The 17,379-nt window shown below is 33.2% G+C and overlaps 2 long non-coding RNA genes across 2 annotated transcripts in view; one reads left to right on the top strand and one right to left on the bottom strand.

Annotated features, from left to right (window-relative positions):
- LOC149137591 (uncharacterized) overlaps positions 1-17,379 on the bottom strand; it is a 149,228-nt gene that overhangs the window by 89,087 nt on the left and 42,762 nt on the right. The window lies entirely within an intron of this gene.
- LOC149137592 (uncharacterized) lies at positions 5,477-14,625 on the top strand. Its single transcript, XR_016241915.1, has 4 exons — positions 5,477-5,809; positions 9,672-9,739; positions 10,816-10,978; positions 14,284-14,625. It is a non-coding gene; the product is annotated as an uncharacterized LOC149137592 (long non-coding RNA).

Genomic DNA, 17,379 nt, shown 5'->3' with positions numbered 1-17,379 from the left:
GCATCTAAATAGAATAAATTTCTCTAATGCTTCTACCGCTAGTGTTGACAATGATATAACAAAAACGAAGTAATGAAATTGCATACGGTAAATGTTGGTTCATAGTGAAATCTCCATTGTTGAACTGCAGCTTGTTCTAGATAGCTAATCTCAGTTATTTACTATGACGTTAGTTGATTTTTGTTGTGGTTTTTTTTTCGTGATTGCAGATATTGGATATACATTTGCCATAGGCCTTAAATAATTGGAGACTTTTGTTAGATAAGGAAACCAGTTTAGATACTAAGCAAATAAAATATCTTGTAAACAGATACACGCAAAAGCACGTGCATCCTCTCATGTCAAGACAACATATATATAAGTGTAATATATGTCTACGTGTAAGCATGGATGTAAGCACACAGCCATATCTATATATACATATATACAAATGAGTGTGTCGGTGTGCGTGTGTAATGCTTTAGCTATAAATATTCTGCGTTCGATATCAGTATCAGTGGGTGATACCTTCCACTAGTATCTCCTTTTTGCAATGACATGACAAAATATTTACGACACAGTGCAGAAGCTTCTCAGATATGTATGTATGTGTGTGTGTGTGTGTGTGTGCGTGTGAGGGTGTGTATGTGTGTATTGTATGCATGTGTATATGTGTATATATATATATATATATATATATATATATATATATATATACATATATGTATATATATATATATATATATATATATATATATATATATATATATATATATATATATATATATATATATATATATATATATATACATATATATATATATATATATATATATATATATTTATATATATATATATATATATATGTATATATATATACATATATGCGCATGTATTCATATCTATGTGCGGGAGTATCTGTATGATTGCGTGTGGGCTTATCTGTTATATTGCTCAAAAATATACGAATCACATCATAAGTGATATCAGCAATAATAAAAGGTAATCGATATGTTTGGGAACATGAAACGTGCTCTGTTTAAAAATATAAAGTAATAGAATCAACAAACTTGTTTCAGTCATCTCTGACTTCATCAGCGAAAACGATTAACCTCAGTTCACTAGACTTAAGCTGCTCAAAATATAGATGCCTTTTCATTGTATATATATACAATAAATGGGACAACAAAGGTCTTGCGAAGATTTCTATTTGCATACATACGAGGGTGAGCCAAAAACTAATGCCATTTTGTTTAGGACAGGTATAATTGCCAGCATAGTAACATGTATCATGCATCAAAATGAAGTTGGTACTCTGAGGTTCTCATCCCTACTCCTCACCATAGTCACCGTTTCTCTCAATAGCAATGTTCCACCTTCGAATGAGAGCATGTATCCCTGCTCCGTAAAATTCTGTTGACTGTTCTTTGAACCACTTCTTCACTACTGTTTTCGCTTCCTCGTCACTGGAATAATGTTTGTCTCTCAAACCTTCTTTCATGGGGCCGAAGAGATGATAGTCTGAAGGCGCTAAATTATTACAGTGACGTGTAAGTAAAAACTGTACTGAAGAAGTGGCTCAAAGAACAGTCAACAGAATTTACGAGGCAGAGATACATTCTCTCATTCGAAGGTGGAACATTGCTATTGAGAGAAACGGTGACTATGTTGAGAAGAAGGGATGTGATCCACAGAGGACTAGCTTCATTTTTATGTATGATACATGTTCCTGTGTTGGTAATTATACCTGTCCTAAACAAAATGGCATTACTTTTTGACTCACCCTCGTATTTATGTATGTATGTATGTAGATATATATATATATATATATATATATACAGAAGAGGAGAGAGATTCCATCTCTCTATCTCTATATTTACGTAGTGTGTGTCATTAAATACATACATACATACATACATATATGTGTGTGTGTGTGTGGAAGAAAGTGCTTTACGGTAGCGTACCAAGATGATGGATAATATAAAACTGGATGTTGTGATTAATAGTAGATTCTCGTATATTCCGTTTTCTGTCTTTAATTTGTATATGTATATATGTATGTATAATCAAATGAATAATAACATACGATGGATAAGTGTCAACTCATTACAGCTGTTTCTTACGTATCTTTATCGTAGAAGAATAAGAACATTACTCCTTTGCAAAATCCGCAATCATGAGATGAAACGTAATTTTACGGACAAAAGAATATTCCAATGATATTTTGTTTGTAAAATTACGTTTCATCTGACGATTACGGATTTTTGAAATGGAGAAATATTCTCATTTTTCATTTAAAAAGTTATGTAAGTGATAGCTATAATGAGCTAACAATTATCCATCGTATGTTATTATTCATTTGATAATAATATACCAAGGGGATTTATGACTTCTAGGACACCCTAGATTATACCAACAATGTAATATCCAAAGCAACGCGTGATTTGGACCACCATGCTTGATCGCTATATGCACAACTTTTTTTTAATTCTCATTCAGTTTATTTTCTTTTTGTTCCTTTCTGCTGAAGAGCATAGGCTCGAAACATAAAAGATTTTCTCACTTTCCAAACAAATACACCTGTCATCATCTTTTGTTTTTCTGTAAATTTCAACTATATATATATTCTTTTATTTGTTTCAGTCATTTAACAGCGGCCATGCCGGAGCACCACTTTTAGTCGAAGAAATCGACACAAGGACTTATTGTTTGTAAGCCTAGTACTTATTCTACCGGTCTCTTATGCTGAACGGCTAAGTTACAGGTACGTAAACACACCAACATCGGTTGTCAAGCGATGATGATGAGACGAACACAGACAGTCAGACAGACACACACATACATACACACACACACACATTTATATAAACGACGGTCTTGTTTCAGTTTCCGTCTACCAAATCCACTCACAAGGCTTTGGTCGGCCCGAGGCTATAGTAGAAGTCACCTACGCAAGATCCCACGCAGTGGGATTTAACCCGGAACCTTGTGGTTAGTAAGCAAGCTACTTACCATACAGCCACTCCTGCGACAATATATACATATATAGATATAAAGGGATAAGCAATTTTCTATGCTGAATACAAGGAGTGTTCGTCTGGTGTGTTGGTCTTTTTGTTTATTTTTATGTGTCTTGACTATACGTGAGCTGATGAGTAAAGGGTGCATATTACTGCAATAATTACGAAATCATGATGACCGTTTAGTCTGTTTTTAGGAGGTTAGCTTTGAGAGTTGCATTCCCTCGCGTTCGGTAAAAATGTGTTTATTATGGTAGTTTGACTTTAGAGTCCCTCTTAGCGTTAAGCATTTATGTATAGAAATGCCCTTATATGAATAAATATAATTATTGGGAATAAATGATGGATTTTCCCCATATGAGGTTTTTTCCCGCTCACTACTTAATGAATTCTTATAAAGATTTTATCCTATACTTGAATTATATATATATATATATATATATATATATATATATATATATATATATATATATATATATATATATATATATTAAAATTGCTGTCTGCATTATAAAATCAAAAAGGCGCAATATATATATACATATTTAAAGGCGCAGTTTTCACTTCCTCGTATGGGGCATTTGAGATATTATTTCCTCCTTGTCGAAACTGAAATCTTTTTACTTCATATATTTATTTTCCATTTCGGCGAGTTAAGTGGTTATAAAGAGCCTAGCTTTAAAGACGCATATTCTTTGAATGGCTATTATAAACACTATTTAGTCATTACGAACTAAGGGGTTCAGGATGTTGATAGGCTAAGAATTAATATTTAAGAATTTATAACATTATTTCCATACGCACTGTCGCATCTGTAATCTGCATTAGTGATATTTGTATTGAATTTATAAAAATTAATGAATATTTGGCGGCGATGATGGCGAGGATAATGTCGGGACTGACGATGATGGTTATGCTGATTTTGTGGTTGTTGTTACTGCTGCTGGTGGAGGTGGTTGTGGCAGTGATTGTGAGGGTGTGATTTTGATATATTTGACTAACCTTCCGCAGCTCCACGAAATTGCTGGCCTTGTACCCAAATTTGAAACAGTGAGCATTATTATTAGAATGAAGAGAATGCATAATCATTAGAGCGTCAAAAATGTGCTTCTCCGTATTTCTTTCAGCTCTTTAAGTTTTGAGTTCAAGTTACACCAAGGTTGATTTTAACTTTTTTCCTACGTGGTTATGAAACGAGTACCAGTTGTGTCCTGGAGCCGATGTAATCAACAATCCAATCCCAAAATTTCAGGCCTTGCGCCTATACTAGAGAGAATTAGTAGTAGTAGTAGTAGTAGTAGTAGTAGTAGTAGTAGTAGTAGTAGTAGTAGTGGCGGTGGTGACGATGGTAGTAATGCTGTATGTGGTGGTGGTGGAGGTATTATTATTATTATTATTATTATTATTATTATTATTATTATTATTATTATTATTATTATTGTTCAGTAGTTTTATTTTTATAACGTGCTTTCACTTCACTACCGAGCGCAGCTCTGTGCGCCTTGGGTACGTGCTGTGGTTTGCTGTGATGTTCTTATGTTTACTGTATTGAAAGTGTTTTGCGTAGAATGTGTGCAGTACCCAGTAGTGCAATTATATATATTTGTAAGTCCTGGTGTTTTTGTTATGTATTTGTCTGAATATTTTTTTATTATTCCTAAGGCACCTACTATGATAGGAATTGTTTCTGTTTTTAGATTCCACATTCGAGTTATCTCTATTTCCAGGTCTTTGTATTTTGAAAGTTTTTCCATTTCTTTTAGAGAAACGTTGTCATCTGCTGGTATTGATACACCAATTAGAAAGCATTTTTTTTCTTCATGATCTTTGACAACTATATCTGGTCTATTTGCCTTAATTTCTCTATCTGTGTGTATTGGCATATCCCAGAGTATGGTTGCTTTCTCGTTTTCTGTGACCTTTTCTGGCGTGTGTTTATACCATATTTTTTCTGTTGTTATTCCATAGTGTTCGCATAGCTTCCAGTATTATTATTATTATTATTATTATTATTATTATTATTATTATTATTATTATTATTATTATTATTATTATTATATAGAAAGATGAGTTCTTAACTTTTGTATACGATTGCCAAATTCCATCACTAAGGTAATCATAGCTGACGTAATCCATTACTACGGCCAACTCAATAACAGAAAGCGCAACTCAAAAGTAACTTATTTATTGGTCCTTTGAACAATGACAATATTTCGACATTTCGTGTGTCTTCAACTGGTCTGGTTCAAAATAAAATAAATGTCAGTCTAATTCATTTTTAGTTTATAGAGAGGACTGATAAACTCAGCAGAAATGTAATATATAGAAAGATGAGTTCTTAACGTTCGTATACGATTGCCAAATTCCATCTCTAAGGTAAACATAGCTGACGTAATCCATCACTACGGTCAACTCAATAACAGAAAGCGCAACTCGAAAGTAACTTATTTATTTTGAACCAGACCAGTTGAAGACACACGAGATGTCGAAATATTGTCATTGTTGAAAGGACCAATAAATAAGTTACCTTCGAGTTGCGCTTTCTGTTATTGAGTTGGCCGTAGTGATGGATTACGTCAGCTATGTTTACCTTAGTGATGGAATTTGGAAATCGTATACAAAAGTTAAGAACTCATCTTTCTATATATTACATTTCTGCTGAGTTTATCAGTCCTCTCTATAAACTATTATTATTATTATTATTATTATTATTATTATTATTATTATTATTATTATTATTATTATTATTATTATTATTATTATTACGGGTATGATGGAAAGTGTCAGCTGTCCACAGCCAGCAGACTAAGGTGATACTTGTTTACTGGTCATGCTACAAGAACCGTGCGAAGAACTCTTGCAGTTCCAAGCAATGCTGATTTTTATAGGTGTTCTACCTGCACAGTTTCACCAATCTTTTTCAGTCATTTTGGAAGTTGTGTGCTGATAGTTCCAAGTGCACCAATTACTACTGGTATCACGTCTACTCTCCTCATTGACCACAACCTTCGTATTTCCCACTTCAAATCGTCATAGTTGTTTATTTTTTTCGCATTGATCCTGTTGTCACCGGCGCATGCTATGTCGATTATTATAGATGTTTTTTGGTTTTTATTCACCACAGCAATTTCCGGTTTCCGATGTCTGATTGGGTGATCGCACTGAATCATTGCATCCCATAATATTTTGCAATTCTCGTTTTCGGTGAAACCTGGAGTTTTCTGATACTATGTATTTGCTCTTTGTAGGCCGTGATTTCCACAGAGCTCCCATTGGATCATTCTTGCCACATTGTCTAGCTTCTTTTGTATTTGCATCGTACCAATTTCGGGCATTCGCTAACGACGTGCCATACCGTTTCACCCCTCACACCACTCATTCTGCGTTTGTAGCTATAGGTAGTGTTGTCTTTTCCGTGCTTCATATAGTTGCTCCTTAATGCTTGTTCCTGAGCTGCGCTTATGAGTGCATTTGTTTCTATCTTCAAGTCAGTCCACCTCTTCCATAGCCACCGGTCCTCTGTATCTATTTTGGCGTTCACATCTCTTGCAAATTGACCGTACATATTCTTTTTCTTCCATGCTTTTTCTTATTCTTTTTTTGTTTTTCCTTCATTTCTTGTTTGAATTTTTCTTTTGTTACACAATTTACCGTGTTTGACGACGTCGGCCTTCTTCGTGTGTTTCAACAGTGGCTCCACAGCATTTTTAATATACCACTCAAGAGTGTTTTCCTCTGCTTCGATACTGTCCTCTCCCACCCTTTCTTATGGACAAGTACAGCTTATCGGTGAAACTCTTAAGGTGTACTGTCAACATTTTTTCTGATCAGATATCCATTTCTTTCACTTCTCTGCTTTGCCATTTTATAATTCCCGCTCCATACCGAAGTGATGCTGTCGCCCACATTAACGACTTAGATTTTATTATATCCAGTCAGTTTTGAGCGCAACACCAACCTCAGTTACTCTTTCATTTCCTTTTCCATTATCACATTGAACTCTAGTACACAAAGCCATCTGTATCCTTCCGTTGCAATTTGTTTAATCAGGTCTTGGTACGGTAATTCTATTCCTCCTTTGGACTGTACCTTGCCTCTTTTTAGGTAGATTATTCCGCCCTTCTTTAGTCCAAATTCCAGTTTAATATCACTATTAAAACAGTGAACAATCTTCACCAAGAACTCAATTGAATCTCATCTTTGCCATACAGTTTCAAATCATCCATGGAGAGGAGGTGGTTGATTGTTTAGGATTTTTCCTTTAGTTGGTACTCCATGTTCATTTTCCTAAGTACCAAGGTCAGAGGTATCATGTAGCGAACAAAAAGCAACGGAGATAGGCTATCCCCCTGGAAAATCCCAAGCTTTTTCCGTAAGATGTCAGTTCATTTTCCATCCCACCATACTTCTCTTTAGAAAACATGTTACGTTCCTCGCAATTCCAAACTGATCTAAGCACTCGATGATCCACGAATGTGGAATCATATCATAAGCTTTGCGACAGTCAGTCCAGGCCATTCCCAGATTAGTTCTCCTTCGTTTACAATTTTGCATTAACATTTTGTCTATCAATTGTTGATCTTTGGTACCTCTGCATCTCCTTCTACAGTTTTTTTTGTTCTGTCGGTAATATACCGTTCTCATCCAGGAATTTATATAGTTCTTCCGTAATTCCTCCTGACAGTAACTTCCACATTAATGGGAGGCTGAAATTTGGTCTGTAATTGTCAGCAGCATTTCCTTTTGGTACATCTTTGAGGCACAACACCGTTCATCCTTTTGTCAACCAGACCGAGATTTCTTCTTCCCCATTGATCAATGTATTAAATTGTTCTGCGATGAACTTATGGCAACTACTGAACATTTTTATCCAAAATTCCTGTAAACCATCAGGTCCTGGTGCTTTCAAATTGCTTATTTTTTTTTACTCATATTTTTAATACTGTCTTCTATGAAGTGGATAGCCTCTTGCTGGTGATAAGAAGCTGTTTGCTTCAGGCTGCAAAGCCATACAGCTGTAGTATTATGTTGTTCTTGCTTATTCTATATCTTACCCCGAAAATGTCGACTTTCATCAGCATCAGGGACTAATCTTTCGCGTTTTTTACCATCATTAATCTGTAGATAAAATCATTTTTGGTGGCTTCTAAACAATTTGTTTCGTTGGTATTGCTTAGTCCGTTGTTCAAACCTAGCTAACTTTGCCTTTCTTGCATGTATGCGTTGCTTCAGTTCTTCAATTATAACATCCAGGCCTTTTGTATTTACACCATACTTCTTCCTAAATTTTTCGGATTTCCATTTATTCTTAGGTTCTCCATATAGTTTCCTGACTAGTACTGACACTACATTGTTTAAGAAGTTTTTATCTTCAGAGTTTCTCCTTTTCCACAACGGTTGTTTATTTTTTCTTCTATCCGTCGCTGTTCTATTCTCAATAGTTCTCAATCCTACTAGCAGCTTTGGTAAGATTGCTTGTGTGATGTTATTTGTTTCAATGTCTCAATAGATTATTGACTTTATTCATCTTTTGATTTAGTCTCCATTGGTTAACCTTCCTAAAGTCGCACGTAAATTCTATCATTTCTGTATTTAATAGATCCAAAATTCTGTCTATTATTAATCAATCTTCATCGTTTGAATAGTCACTCATCTGAATCCTTTCACAATTCACGATATTATATTTTTGCGAACAATTTTCCATCTCTTTCACTATACCACTTTCTTTTCTCGCATGCCCAGGATCACCCGATATCCTTCTTTTAATAGCTTCTAGCTCCAGTTCTGGTAACTATCCATTCTTTAGTATTGCCTTTGTTTAGTCACATAATCTCTGTTCAGTAATTTCAAACAGTTCAGTTGCCTTCCATTCATTGTGCATTCATTTTCTTTACCCTCTGATAGGCACGCCATTTGCATCCACTGGCATGCTCCGGGGGTAACACTCCATAACCATCATGTTTACTTTTTTACTCCACTTATGTCTTGTAGCAGTTGCTGGATTACGACCGCACCTAACCTGCTGCAGTGGGGCACCTGCCGGTGCGGCACCTTTACCATTAGTTCCAGTTCCCTTCACACCGTTATTGTCATTTATTTTGCTTGGCATTTTCACTTACAAATGAAGTGTGTTTTTAGGTTACTACCAACCGGTATTTGTATCGAGAGAGCATCTCTATAAAGGCAGTCGGCCAAAGCGACTTGCTCCTCTGGTTTTGAACTCAGAGTGTTCTTTCTCCTAGGCTGCTTGCCATCCAAGGCTAACGAGTACAGCCTTCCCGGAGCACTGGTTATGTGAAGACGCCATATACTTGCCTTTTCCAATTCTTCAGTGGGTTTGGCAAATGAGTCGAGCTTCACAGTCAGAGGACAGTTCTTGCAGAGGTCACTTGGGTATTTTATAAGTGATGGGGGCTCAACTCCCTTCACTACCACGGCATTGATAGAAGAAAAAAAAGCTAGTATACCATTTATCAGTATGTTCAAATCCTAGTTCCTACATAGATCCCAGTCGATTGTTCTCCCTAGATTGTCATGTCTTTTCTTGCATTCTTTCTGTGCTAGCATGCTACATTCACTCACTATATGAGGAATGCTTTCCTCTTTTGATTTGCATAATCTACATTGAGAAACTACTTGGATTTTACTCTTTTACACTTTTACTTGTTTCAGTCATTTGACTGCGGCCATGATGGAGCACCGCCTTTAGTCGAGCAAATCGACCCCAGGACTTATTCTTTGTAAGCCTAATACTTATTCTATTGATCTCTTTTGCCAAACCGCTAAATTACGGGGACGTAAACACACCAGCATCGGTTGTCAAGCGATGTTGGGGTACAGACACAGACACACAAACATATACACGCACACACACACACACATATATATATATATATATATATATATATATATATATATATATATATATATATATGTATGTATGTATGTATATATATATATATATATATATATATATATATATATATATATATATATATATATATATATATATATATATATATATATATACATATATTCGACAGGCTTCTTTCGTCTATCTTGGCTTTTATCTAATTAGTCCTAAATGCTTGATCATGTGCAGCTACTAACAAACTTTTTGTCACCCTCTTCAGCCTTCCTTTCTGCAAACATAACCATGTCTCACTACTACAATTTGCAGCAACTATCTTTACAAAATTGTCATGCAGCACCTTCTACTGCCAGTCAGATAATTATTCTGTTTTTTATTCTGTTATTATTATTATTATTATTATTATTATTATTATTATTATTATTATTATTATTATTATTATTATTATTATTATTATTATCATTATTATTATCATTATTATTATTATTATTATTATTATTATTATTATTATTATTATTATTATTATCATCATCATTATTATTATTATTATTGCCATTATTATTATTTATCATTATCATCATCGTCATCATCATCATCATCATCATCATCATCCTTATTATTATTATTATTATTAATATTTTCGTTAGCATCTCTCAATTATGTTTCCGTTTCTTGGCGAGTGTCTTCCTGACACCTAGGGCAGAGAAACGTACTGTATAAATTGGTAGACCATTAAAACAAACAAGCCAAATCATTTTGCTTGGCATTGATAGAAGAAAAAAAGCTAGTATGCCATTTATTAGTATGTTCAAATCCTAGTTCCTACATAGATCCCAGTCGATTGTTCTCTCTAGATTGTCATGTCTTTTCTTGCATTATTTCTGTGCCAACATGCTACATTCACTCACTATATGAGTAAGGCTTTCCTCTTTTGATTTGTGAAAGTGAAAAAAGGAAAGTCAGAGAGAAAAAGGAAAAAAAATAAAATAAAGAAGTAAACAAATAAAATGAAGGAGGGCAAAAGAAAAGAAAATCCACAGAGACAGTGTTCTTGTCAATACGTGTGACGTACTTGTTAAGACAATTTTTTGCACTTGCTGCATCGTTGGTAAGCCAGAGATCATTTTTGAATAATTTCAGTTCCTTTTTTCGATCATTCCAAGTGCTTCTACAATCACTGGTATTGTAACCGTCTTGATACACCACATCTTTTCGATTATCATGTTTGACTTTGGCTTCGTATTTGTACAAGTTGAGTCCGAGTCTCACCCAAAGACCTCAAGAGACAACAGGTTAGAAGTCCAAGTTGGTATTGTGACTATGGTGCCATATTTTTCGGTTTGCACAGGGCATTAGTCTAGAGAATGTCAGCGAAATCATTAGAAAATTAGAAGTTTGTTTGAAAAGTAATTTGTGGTCAGTGTAATGTTAAGATTACAGTAAAAGGTGTTTGCTATTATGTACATTTAAAAGTAATTGACAATGCTTACAGACTGAATTATTTTTGGAATCATATAGACAATATTTTTCGTTATTATTATATATTTTCGTTATTATTATTATTATTATTATTATTATTATTATTATTATTATTATTATTATTATTATTATTATTATTTCGTTAGTATTTCGTTATTATTATTATACTTGGCAGTATCGTTAGCACGCCGGGCGAAATGCTTAGCAGTATTTCGCAGTTCAAGTTCTGAGTTCATGTTCCGCCGAGGTCGACTTTGCCTTTCATTCTTATTATTATTGTTGTTGTTGTTGTTGTTGTTCCTTTTCCCATCGCATCTATTTGCATCTCCAGCGTTCATTTCTGTTTGAAAATAACACAAGCGTTGGAATCTCAACCTAACTGATATAGGAAAAAACTTTGATATGCATCAATTATTTCCTATTTTCTTTTTTTCCTTTCTACTCTTTCTTACGCTTCCCTATCTTATCTTATTCCCACCCAACGCCATTGTTTTATATATACTTCCATTTAACCAAATTTTGTATTTCTTAACAATGTAATACGATTAAATCATATGGTAGTACATAATGGTTGCAGTCCTTAACACAGCGAGTAATGAACTTGACTGACCTGATTTTAGCGCCGAGATGGTTTCCCGTTGCTGGTACGTGATGTGGTCCCTTCTATGACCTTCCAGTATATCCAGTGCAAACCACTGAAATGCTACCGTAACGTCTAGCATGGGATAGTTATATTACGTAGATGTATGGTAAACTATTTACCATTGGCTGGCAATCTTCCAAGATGGAGTCGTAAAAAGACTATGTGTCTTGCTCATTTGTATTAGTTATAGAAAGAAATATTTCATGGTTAAGATGCAGATTACTTGGAGAACTATGTCTCACAGTAGACCTGTTGTGTTTTATTCAGCGATGTCAGATCAGCTCCCACTTCGGAATATGTTCGGCAAATGGGGAGGTTAATGGTTTCTTGCATCAGAGAAAGATTAAGAGTTTGGTGATAAAATAAAATCGATATGGTACTTATTTTACCGATTTAAGATTAACATTCGACATCGAATAAACAGGCAAGTTGTTAAATATTAAAACTGATAAGAAAAATGTTAACGGTAAAACGAAACCTAGAAATACAGCTAAATAGCTTTCGTCTTAAAAAGGTCGCCTATTTGTCAGCGTAGTTCTTGCAAAAAACAGACGGTATAGACAGGTCCAAAACAATTTTGATGATAAATTTAATTGATCTGATAATAAAGGTTTTTTAAATTCTTGGTTTTGGAATGAGTGGTTGAGATTCAAATTCATTCATCTCTTTTTTTGTCAGTTTGAACAATATGTTAACTCCACCTTTATTGTTTCAATAATTTTTATATATATATATTGCACCACAACCTCATTGTTATATAGTGTGAATATTAATACATTAAAGCAAAGTATATAATGAAATATTCGGAATGAACATAATGTTGTCTAGATTGCATGAACATAATCTTATATAGACGGCATATGAGAAATCTGCTGGAAATTATAACGTAAAGTAGGTAAGGGTACCATATTAAGAGTCTAGACGCTGTAATGTTGACGGAAAGCTAATATCGCACGAACCTGCAGCTATTATAATATGTAAGAGAAATACAATGAAGATCAGAGGAAAACTCAAAGAAAATTCTTATTATGACTACAACGTCAAAATTGAAATAAGATGTAATAACAATTATATTAAATTATGTAGGAATAGTCTCCAGTAGGATAAGCATTTTGGTTATCAAGTATTAGAATTACAATATGAGGAAAAAAAGAGGTAATTCTGTTAGACGCAGATCAGAATATTGCAGCGAGTATATGAGATGTTCAGCTAAAAAAATAATCGAATGAAATTAGCATAAAATGCATTGAAGCACAAGATTACTTGTTGTAAATCGTTCCGGAGAGCAACAATGTCCGGTAAAATTCTATGAGAATTGAAATTAAAAAAATAATACAATAAAATCAAAATATCATAATAATAATAATAATAATAATAATAATAATAATAATAATAATAATAATAATAATAATAATAATAATAGGAGATTATAGGAATTTTAAGGTCAGATTAATTTTGAGTTTGAAATTTAAATTTCGTTTCGTTTATTTTCTTTTTTAAATATCTTTTGAGGACATAGCCGGCAAGATTATTATACTATAATGAAACCGCTCGGAGATTGGAGGTGGGAGTTAAATTAATGAAAATTCTGATTTAACATTTTAAAACATAATTTTTTTTTTAATTATTAAAATAATTATTATAACAGGAACGGAGTGAAAAGCCCTACAGGATTAAAAGTATCAATGATGAAGATTTTTAATTACCAGCCAACAACGGTTGGTGCTGTTGGTGATGTTGCCGATGATATAAATAGTTGATTGTTATCGATTATTCTCTTCTTTTTGTTATTTTTCTGCAATAACGTAAATCTTTATTAGGGTCATATTTCTTCCTCTTATATATCTATATTATATATATATATATATGTATGTATGTATGTATTGACATAAATATTTATATATATATATATATGTATGCATGTATTGACATATATATGTGTGTGTGTGTTTGTGTGTGTGTGTGTGTGTGTGCGTGTGTGTGTGTGTGTGTGTGTGTGTGTGTGTGTGTGCGTGGCGCCTGCGTATAAGTATGTATGCGTGTGTATGTATATATATATATATATATATATATATATATATATATATATATATATATATATATATATATACATAACGTATAAATAAATGAATATTTGTGTGTTTGTGTGTGTGTGTGCACGGTTATGTGTTTTTGTGCATGCGTGTATGTATGTATGCATGTCCGAAAAGAACAAAAAGTAAAGTCAACACTTGTGGAACATGAACTCATAACCTAAAATCGTGTGAAATCCCTCTAACCATTTTTTCCAGCGTGTAAACGACTCTGCTATGTCACAGCTTTGTACAGTAAGCACAAGGCCTGAAATTTTGGAGAATGTGATAAATCGATTACATCGACCACAGTACACATCTGGAACATATTTTATCGACTTTGAAAGGATGAAAGGCAATATGGGCTCGGCAGAATTTGAACTCAGAATGTGAAGATGGACGAAATAACGGTAGCTAATAATTCTGCCAGCTTCCCCCTTTAATAATGCATTCTATAACACCATAGAAAACAATACCAACCTAAATACTTCAAGACCACCACCTACTACAATAAACCTATCTTAAGAAACAAACAAACGGATTGATGAAATAGATTCGGCAAATAAATCTCTCTCATAGAACTGTTCATGAGTTGTTTTATCTTTCCTTTTTTTTTTCACTTTTTTATTATCGATCGAGGATTAAATTACACAGATTAAAAATGAAAATAATTATCTGACACCGACTGTTAATTAAAAACGTTGAGGGTTAAAATACTAGATATATATTATATGTTATATATACATTTACATATACATATATATAAATATATATCATACATAATTATAAATGTGTATATGTATATAAATTATTATTATTATTATTATTATTATTATTATTATTATTATATAATATATATATATGAATATATATATATATATATATATATAAATACATATATAAATATATATATATATATATATATATATATATATATATATATATATATATATATATATATATATATATATATATATATATATATATATATATATATATATATATATATATATATATATATATATATATATATATATATATATATATATATATATATATATATATATATATATATATATATATATATATATATATATATATATATATATATATATATATATATATATATATATATATATAATTTCTGAATAGAAATGGGTGGAAGGAAATACTTTCAGGTCAATATAGCATTTTCTTTACGTCTTGTTTTTCATAAGAGTATGTTTTTGTTATAATAAAATTAGATAGAAATCAATGAATATTGATCTTTTATAGATTTATAGAGAAGATGAAAGACGCTATTTAAAGTAAAGTTCAATGAAAATAGTGTCACAAGTGAAAATATTGTCTTCAACTGCTCTAAAAGTAAATCCGACTCCTATTTTCACCTGTTTCACTATTGGTTTCCGTTGATTACATGTAATCAACCTCTCAGGAATATCAATTCTTTAATTAATACTTAAAACGCCAGAAGTTTTAGATTTTTCCGCTCAGATGTTTATAAGAGACAGACAAAGAAAAGTCAGTTAGTATCCTTGGTTTCATAGTATGTTTATATATATACTAGCAAAAGTGTCTTTGTGTGGTCATTGGACACTTAGATTGATGCGGTTATGTTTGCTTTTAAATAGCTGTAATTCGACACCAGCAGGAAAATCATATGCAGGAAGATATTCCAGATAACCGACCTTCTACTGAGACAGCAATAAACATAGCTGTTTTGTGGGATCTGGTGCGGATGGATATCGTATGACTGACGAGACAAAGAGATTCGAGTGAATTGAACTTGTCTGATTGGATATGACACAAAACAAAACAACTACGTGTAGCTAAGAACATTGTAGTAATAGTATAAGAACTATGCACATTGACAGCAACGCTGAAGCTCAAATGTTAGGCTGGCTTTCTCAGCATTTGTTCCTGCCTCTCAGTGGAGTACTTTTGTATGCTCCGTTGTAATACACTTTAATAGAGCTTCCTTCCGCTGTAAAGCAGACACATACATAGGCATATAACTACGCACACACACACACACACACACATATATATATATATATATATATATATATATACATACATATATATATATATATATATATATATATATATATATATATATATATATATATATATATATATATATATGTATGTATGTATGTTTGTATGTATATATGTATACACAGGGTGGCTAAAAGTAGGTTTACATTTATTCAACTACGTCTTTCACATTCATGTATTAACAGTTTAGATCTTAATTAAAAAAAACCATTATTTTATGCTAATTTAGTGAATTTCGTCAAGCTCCTTTTTCAGTTTGTTAGATAGAAATTTAAATGTAATAAAATGATTTAAAAGAAATATAAAGTGCCTACGTGATAGCTGTAAACATACTTTTGGGCCACCGTGTATACACATGTGTGTGTCTGTGTGTGTATGTGTCTGTGCATGCGTGTTTGTGTGGCAAATTTGGATTTGTGTGTATAAGTGTGTGTAAGAATATGTGTGTCTGCTTTATATTTAAAAATAAAAGACACGTCTTCTCTGCTTAAATTCCAATACATTTGTGTCCTCAATATAATATATCTCAGGAGAGTACTCACGCAATATGTGTGTGTGTGAGTGCGCATGCGTGTGTGTGTGTGCGTGCGCGTGCGGGCGTGTGTGCGTGTGTGTGCGCGTGTGTACACACACCATTCGATCTAAATTTGACGGTTTTTTTATGCCGCTTTTTTTTTTTCCAAGAACAGCTTCATATATTGGCAAACAGCTAACGGCATTGCAAAGCAGAAAGACTAAATTTGAATTGCAAAAATGTTAGCTGACATAGAGGAGAGGAAGGCATCTGAATATTGGAAAATACTTACCTGTATCAAGATGATTCACGCCGGGTACAAAATAGCGGCATCATCACTGCCACTGAATGTTCTGTGAACAAAGTAAACGCTATAAGACAATACTATTGACAGCTGCAACGGAGACAACGAAGCCGTGGCAAGTAGATTGCGGTAGTCTTTGAGTGTATCTCCAGTAATGGTGACATCACGACTCCGTACCCTTGAACAGAGACTTAGTCTCAATTCAGATAGTTACGTGAAGGTGCCGGAGCCAGTGATCAATCCCTCACAGACGGTCGCTGTGGCAGCGGTATTCGTCTCTTTGCTATACATCGGAAAGAGTCAGAAGTGTTTGCCGAAGAATTTCTACAACTTCATCAACCCTAATTTCTCGCTAAACACTTCTCCCGATTGTAATCCATAGATTTATGTGTGGTGGAAGTTTGAGAAAGATAGCAACCATTCTGCCTGCAACACGATG

The sequence above is a fragment of the Octopus bimaculoides genome, chromosome 1, assembly GCF_046866305.1.
Source record: "Octopus bimaculoides isolate indiv1 chromosome 1, ASM4686630v1, whole genome shotgun sequence".
Classification (NCBI taxonomy): Eukaryota; Metazoa; Mollusca; class Cephalopoda; order Octopoda; family Octopodidae; genus Octopus; species Octopus bimaculoides.
The sequence above is the reverse complement of the archived record's forward strand: the minus strand, read 5'-3'. Positions and strand labels throughout refer to the sequence as shown.